The following is a 7,983-nucleotide window of genomic DNA, read 5'->3' as shown; positions in this document are numbered from 1 at the left end:
ACGTTGAACGCGACCATTAAGTCTTGTTTAAAAGCATCATTGAAACCTAGGTTGCTGAGAAAAAGATTATCCATTTTTAATGTTTCTCCGAGATATTCGTTGATGGGCTGACCACATATGTTGTTTTTTGTGAGCAAATCTTTGATACGATTAGTGTTGTTGATCATCAAAGATGTCAAATCGCGGCGCGAAGGTTTCCATTTCGGGTGTGCTATCATCTTCTCGTAGCTGTTAAACGAATTGTCTTGGCCGCATTTGGCTAGGTCTTTGCGCAGTCGAGCTATGACATAGTCGTGAGTGGCCATTATTTGCCGAGCGTCTTCCTTCTTATTCGATGAGTTTTCGTAAAAACCGGATACCATACCGGTGTACAGGTGTAGTATCCACAAAGAGTCCATGCGCATTACATTCAAGCGGTACAACGAGTCTATTTGGTATTTTGAGATACGACCGTAATTAATTATTTGACCGACAGTCGTTTTCATGTTGTAAAAAAAAAAACCATTACCTGCCAAATGCTTCACTATCAGAATATGTGTCAGTCCGCCGAACAGGTAGGTGCATTTCAGATCCTTATGGAGAATATGTTCTGCAACACTGACGTTTCCGGGATATTCGTAGCCAGTTTCCAACGGTTGTGCTGATTGGCAAAAGACCAACGCCAAGCCCAAAACCATTTTCGCCAGTATTCCAAAGCGCACCATATTATGTCTGTCTAAAATTCGGTTTAAGTCTGTCAGAAAAAAGTTACGGTTTTTGAGAATGTTTTCCACACTTGCTTTTCTGGGCCATGAAACGTCGCAACTGCTAAAACGAATTTTTTCCAATGTCAGTGTATGTATTTAATAGTTTCTTTTCTGAAAGCAAATAACTACATTTTCGCTAAATATTTATTTAGACCACACTTTTTAACCGTCTCTCGCGCATTTTACATTATGACGACGGTTTTTTTGGTTAGAACCGTTTTGCGTCGAACATTTTATATTGCAGATATTTTCCTAAAACCTATCATAACAAATACGGCTATTTTTTTAGCGTGATGTGTTTATTTTCGTTGGCGGTTGGTGCAATTTGGCAGGGGCTCGGGTGAGGTTAGCACCTAGTTTTCAATAATCCAGTGTTAAGTCAGTAGTTATGGCCAAAATTATTCTTTTCAAAACAAGTTTAGCCAAAGCTGAATCTGAAACCAATCGACGGTATCTATATAGACGTTATAGCAATAATGTGGCGAACTGTCTCGAATTAACGTTATATGAGAAGAAGAAGAAAATAGTTCAATTCCGAAACAACGATGCGAAACTGTGCGGAATTTACGGGTTTAACCTCGGCCCCTTAACCGAACCTCAAGCCGATGACCTAAGGCACAGGAGGAGGAGGTTGCCGACCCTCGCCGGCCGCGGTTACCGCCTTATGTTTACACGTCTGTTACCACGTCACAATACGACACAATATTATTATTACAGTCACTACTGTTGTGTGCTATCGTTGTGTTATATGTATGCAATTTAAATGCCCAGGAATTTGGGCCAGCGTCCGTCTGGTCAGTCTGCCGTCACCAATACACCTCTCTGCCGCTGAAACCGCGGCGGATGTGCCCCACTCGGACCGGCGTTGGCGTAGGTCTTTGCTCAAGGTTGCGTGTCGGCGGTTAGTCACGTGGAAGGCACGTGGAGAGTTGGAGATGCGTGAAGATCGGCCCAGATAAACCGTGTAAATTATATTATGCACATCATTCTGTCTTGCCGTGGACAGTTTGGAAAAAAATAATTGCCCTCAACATGTACACCACCTACCCATATCTATATAACCGTCCGGTGTTGGATGACAATTACAATTAGTTATTACTAATAATAATTTATTGATCTTTTTTTTATGTATACCCAACTAATTTTACTGATTAAATATATATATATTAGTTTTCCCCACACAACAACAAAAAAATTATTGAATTACTTTGAAGTTCAAATTTACGATTAAACTTAATATAATATTATAATTCAAAGAGGGCTCGCTGACATTATAATAGTTATGACCATTTGCATTTACCTAAAGTGTACTGAAACAGCCATCCTTGCGCGATAATAATACTATACTTACCTAATTAATTCACGATGAAAAAATACTGGTTGGATTACTTGCAAGTTGCAACGTTTTATTATGAGACAGCGCGTGTAAGTATAGGTATTATGTCTTGTGTCACCGTGTAAACATCCAAGTGAACAACTATTAGTTTAATCTTCACACAATGCGTTTCAGATCGCGCATTCTATAATAGTAATGATAATATTGTAAGGAGAAAAAAATGATCACTTTTTTTTCTTTTTTAGTTACCACTTTGTCTATAGTAGTTTATTGAGATCGTATTGTCATGAAAGACTTTAAAAGTGTTGAGTGTCCATAAGTATATATAAGCACCTGTATAATATGATATAAAGAGCTCGGGTCATTACCGAATGGATGAACATATAATATATATACTAACAAGTAATAATTACACGTGTCGACTGCGAAACGCCCAAGTGTGTGTGTGTGTGTGTGTATGCCCGTGCATCTACCATTAACCATGCACAAACTGTAAAGCCAAGGAAATTGTAATCACAACATCCGAGAACGGTTCTTTATTTCACGCAGGAACAAGCGACGTGCCTGTCATAGAAGACAAATGACGCTCCGAAGTCATTGTGTTGAGAGAAGAAAAATATAATAAATAGTAATAAACGAATATATGTTTAATAACATGGCATGGTGTTTTTCTTCATCGACCCGTCCCGTATGGGTAGATTGCATCAAAAGCAGATACGTTGATGAATGGTCTTTGGGCTGTTTAAATACACATATTAATACCGATCACGATGATAACATCTTAATGACGTATTTGGACACCGAGACGGCCGGCCGGACACACGGCCATACATATACACAAGTACCTAAGTATAACCGCCGCCGTGTCCGAATTACAATACTACATATATTGTTAAGAGTCTTGCACGAGCACCTACTTAATTCATGTTAACATATTTTAATAACTTACACGGTTTCCTTTAAAAACAATAATTTGTCACGATAACAAAATAACAAGAATCCGGATACAATTTGTCTAAGTAGGGTTTGGTTTTTTTTTTTTTTTATCAATTTATATTATGTCCACGGATTATTCCTATAGAATCGTTAAAACATATATAGTGTATATATAATTGCGTATAATATCACAAGAACTAAGAACTATCTCACGACAACACCACCAAGATTCGGCTATAAACTGTTATTATTTATTTTTTAATATTAGCCTTTCATTAAGAATATGACGGCTCAACAATTAAAAAATATAAAAATCAGTGAAGATTAATACAGACATAAATAATTATAGTATAAATAATTAATAATGGTATTATGTGTCAAAACCAAAACAAAGAAAACGCAGAGAAAAAAAACTAAGATTTAAATTGTGCAGCCAGCGCTCAGAACGAAAGAAATAGACAATAGTGGTAGTAATGATAGGAACTGTACGGTAATTAAGGATGATGACTTGGAATACCATAGGATGCAAAGAAATGAAATAGAATAGGATCCTATTATAGGCACAAGAGAAGGACAATCGAATTAGAAGTGAGAAAACTATAAACGTTGATCGTTGAAGGGGTTGTGAATCCGGAATCGTACTACCCGTCCGTCGGTGGGTACGGCTTTTAAATCGAAGTGCTCAATTATTATTCACATACTTTACCATTATGTATTTATCATAGTAATGATGAACAGAAACTCGGTTGACACCGACCAACAGTTGTTTTGTCGTTCCGGTATATTGTGTCGGTCCCGCAGCGTTCGGTTAGTTTTTACTGGTTTGCCGTACCTAGGTAGGTAGGTACTACTATAATAATAATAATAATAGTATTATGGTCATTTATCACCACAACTCTTGAGCACGTTGAAATTTACTTACTTCTGTGCCCGTTCTGTAAGCGCGAGATTTTAATAACTGAAAAAAAAAATAGTCGTATAAATACATACATTATTATTATTTCCAAGAGTGGTATCTATTTATTTTTCATGTATGGGGCTTGTGTTTTTTTTTTGTAGCAAAAAACTAATATAATGAGTTTATTGTTGCGTCAAACCGAGTGGTTTTAGTAGTAGGACCTACCCTCGGTGTCGACGGGGCGCCTTACGGTATCGGCCGCTAATTAATTATTAAGGATTATATCCGTTTTTTCGGGGGGGTTCAGGTGACAACAAAAGGTTTTCCTACAATATCCCAACACAGATACAAAACAAAAAAAACAAAAACCACCCGTTATCCTCGCTATAATACAGTGCCTGCCTGCAGTCATCGCGTTTCGTCATAATCTGGTTATCGAACCCCCGACGACGTCTTGATGGTTATCAAGTCCAAGTAGTAATAATAATAATATGGGTAATGTCCTACCACTGCCCTGGGTCGTCGTCGTCGATGCCATTTGCCGGTAGCTCGGCTCTTGTATTTTTTTTTCCTTCATCCAGACGGTTGCCTTTTTATGTACACCAATAATATTAATAATATGTATTACTATATATCGTATAAGTCCTCTACGGTAACCGATTGTGTTGTAATTGAAACCGATCCTTTGGGTTCTTTTCACACACACACACACACACACACACGAAATCTATATCATACCCGAGTTATTAGAGGTTAAATGCGCAGTTGATTTGGAAAAGGGACAATGTCTTCTTCTTAGTGTTGCTAAGACGTTGTTATATCGCTTCCGATACGAACGTTTACCCGTCCTGTGACCGCATAACACGGATAGGCAATTTATGGGACGACATTAAACGCGTCTAATCTGCTGCACTAAACATTTCATTTTGGACTACACGACTACTCGTCGTTTTCCAAAACGCCAAACCAAAATTATTATCCGAAATAGCCGTTTCGTTAGGTGAGGTTCATAGGAAGATTTAGATTATCTACCAACATGCTGTTTTTCCAAAAAAAATGGTCATTTGGGTTTACATTGGTGTTCCGCCGAACCTCGACAAAATATTAGGAAAATTTTACAATTTTCACTATTATTTCTGTCAAATAAAAGTTTAATTTTTGAATATGAACGGCGTACAGCTGCTGCGTTTCGGTAAAGCATATTCTGATATTCTATTAGTGTAAATTAGTGCAGACCCTTGAACTCAATGCACTGTGTATCAGGTCCGTAGATGGTACATATAATGCAGTGTTAACAATAATGAACCGTGAACCCAATTTTATGAACGAATCACCTGTGACATTAAACTGTATGGAAATTAGAACGCGCTAACCCCAAACCGGTCTTGAGATCATATTACCTATTGTGATGGTTTAATTTGTAAAGGTCGCGGGTAATACGTCTTATTATTATTTACACCAATATTTCAATAACGAGCATACCTACGCATAACAGGTGTTTACATTGACTGGTTCAAAGCGATAATATTACTTATGGTTTGGCTTAAAAAAAAATATATCATGTAGGTAAATACTGTTTAAAGTAATTACTATAATATAGAATTTCCAACCAGGAGACATTGTAGCATTTTGAAATGTGTGTAATGATTTCCTTTTTTGCATTTTAGGATGAACACTCAGATTTGATTATACTTCTTTTGAGATTTTATAGTTTCTACTCAACACAGTCGTTGGCTTAAGTGATACGTTTAAACCACATCGTCTCATCGATCCGGTATGGTCTAGTGGCTAGGATACCTGGCTTTCACCCAGGAGGCTCGGGTTCGATTCCCGGTACCGGAATAAATTTTTTTGATATTTTTTTATATCAATGTTTATTTAAGCGTCGTTTCGAGTAAGTTATGTTTTTTTAAACTCTATGATTGAATATTAGGGTAACGTTAGTTTTGTGCGCGTTTGTTGTATTTTAACAAGAGCGCCCACAGGCAGGGCCGGAGTGGGGGGGAGGGACAACTGTGTGATAAGACGTGTGTTACTTTTTATCGGTGGCCCTGCATTTGGTTCGTTGTGGTAGCTGTTACCGCAAAAAAAAAAAACAAAAAATCGTAGTCTGAACGAATGTAAAATAAACACGTCGTTTGTAGAAAAAAAACTATTCATTTGCAAAGTTATCATACAAAATGATTGACAGACGGCTACAAAAGTGTGGTCTGAACAAACAGAACGGGAAAAACAAATGCGAAAGAGGTGGCCTCTTGACGCGACGCTTAAGTACGACATCATCGTACACTAGGTTGTATTGGCAGTCCGCGTCGTTCGGTTACCAGAAGAAACAAAATACGGCAAAAGGTTTTTTTTTCTTCAACACAGAAACATGGTGCGCTTTGAAAATGTACTGTTCAAAACGGTTTTGGGCTTGGTGTTTGTCATTTGGCAATCGACGCGTTCGTTGAAAACCGGATACTTTTATCCGCCTCAAGTGACTATCAAAGAAGGTATGCTGCGTTTTGATCTAAAGTGCACGTACTTGCACAGCGGTTTAACTCACCTGCTCGTCACGAGGCATTTGACTGGACCGCCCGCTCATTGGCGTTTTTCGGCGGTGCTCGGTAAAATAATTCCTTACAATCGTACCGTGAAATGCCAAATACTTTCGCTGTACCGGTTGGATGTAAAGCGCATGGACGCGTTGTGGCTGCTGCACTTGTACTTGGCCACGGTAATCAAATTCCACGAGAGCCCAAAGAACAGGAGCGAAGACGGTCGGAGAATTTTAGCCATTCAAGGCTTTGTCATCGAGCAATTGCGTATGAGCGTAACGCACTGCCGTCCGAATAACACATTTGACCACGACACCGAGATCGTGTCGAACGAGATAACTACAGTGGACGGGTTGACGGAATTGATGCGAACAAACATGGACGGCGCCAACGAGCTGCTTACAAAAAACAACATATGTGAACCAGCGTATTACAGACGAGTCGAGAACTCCATGTCGATCGGAAGTCTTGCTCTGAACCACATAGCCTCGAAAGACGTTTTCATGGAAGATTTCATGCACGTGTTCAACGTGCAAGTGGACTGGTCCGACACGGCCGAACGGATGGAACAATGTTGGAAAAAAGTATTCCTACTAAATTGGCCTGTCAATTTCGCCGACCTAAAATTATACTACGAAATGAACTTTAACTTCCAGAAAATCATCATATGTCGGTTGTCGTTGAAACACCTTAATTATCTAGAACACTATTCCAGTGAGATATACAACTACATGCTTTACGCGCAAGAATGGTACAACAAGGTCAAAGAGTTCGGAGAAATTTTAAGCTTGTCCAAAGATTCACATGTAGAAAAATTGCTAAGTCGCTTGGACGGCCTCGTTAAACGTACAGAAACAATAACAAGTGTGACCAAGTTCTTAAATGAAACACTTGAAAAACTTTGTCTGCCCCTCGGGTGTAAGGCTACCGACAAATTCGTACTGGACGGTAACGAATTTCAGACACCTTACAAAACTACGAGAAAGAACGACGAATTGAATATTAAAGTAAGTTCTGTCAAGATTAAGTTTAATAGTTTGGATAATACTAGAGCGTATTTGTACTTTCTCAGATGGGTGTTCAAATTTTGCAACTTCAAATTAATTCGATTACTTGTAGAATATCTCAATGAAGTACAACTTGAATAGTGTATTGATGGATTATTAATTATTGTCATCGTGTTGTACATATTTTTATTTGTATTAAATAATATTATAGTAAAATATTTAAATTTACATAGTATAGGTCTCGTTTTAACGGTTTGTCTATATAGTTGCATTTCTTTAAAAATAAACGATCTTGTAATAAATTATTTAATACTAATTAATCTACTTTATCTGTTAATTATGCATTTTGTCAATAATAAAAATGTATGTTCAGTTAATTTTATGTGCTGTTCACTAATATTGGTTTTTGTACATTTCCCTAAAATATCTTTGTCAAGACTGGTCCAAGTGGCGTGACGCCCTATTGGGTGACCGAGGTCGTCGGGTGGTGTACTGTAACACGCAAAACACAACATGGATA

General features: G+C 38.0%; 1 non-coding gene across 1 annotated transcript; it reads left to right on the top strand.

Annotated features, from left to right (window-relative positions):
- The first annotated feature begins 5,686 nt into the window (after positions 1-5,686).
- On the top strand, positions 5,687-5,758 carry Trnae-uuc (transfer RNA glutamic acid (anticodon UUC)). Its single transcript has one exon. It is a non-coding gene; the product is annotated as a tRNA-Glu (tRNA).
- The last annotated feature ends 2,225 nt before the right edge of the window (positions 5,759-7,983 follow it).

Source organism: Adelges cooleyi, unplaced genomic scaffold (assembly GCF_023614345.1).
Source record: "Adelges cooleyi isolate 19-005CV unplaced genomic scaffold, UGA_ACOO_1.1 ACOO_flye_CR_arks_rails_tigmint_CR_PRNA_574, whole genome shotgun sequence".
In the NCBI taxonomy this organism is placed as follows: Eukaryota; Metazoa; Arthropoda; class Insecta; order Hemiptera; family Adelgidae; genus Adelges; species Adelges cooleyi.
Note: the sequence above shows the minus strand (reverse complement) of the source record. Positions and strands in the feature narration are given on the sequence as shown.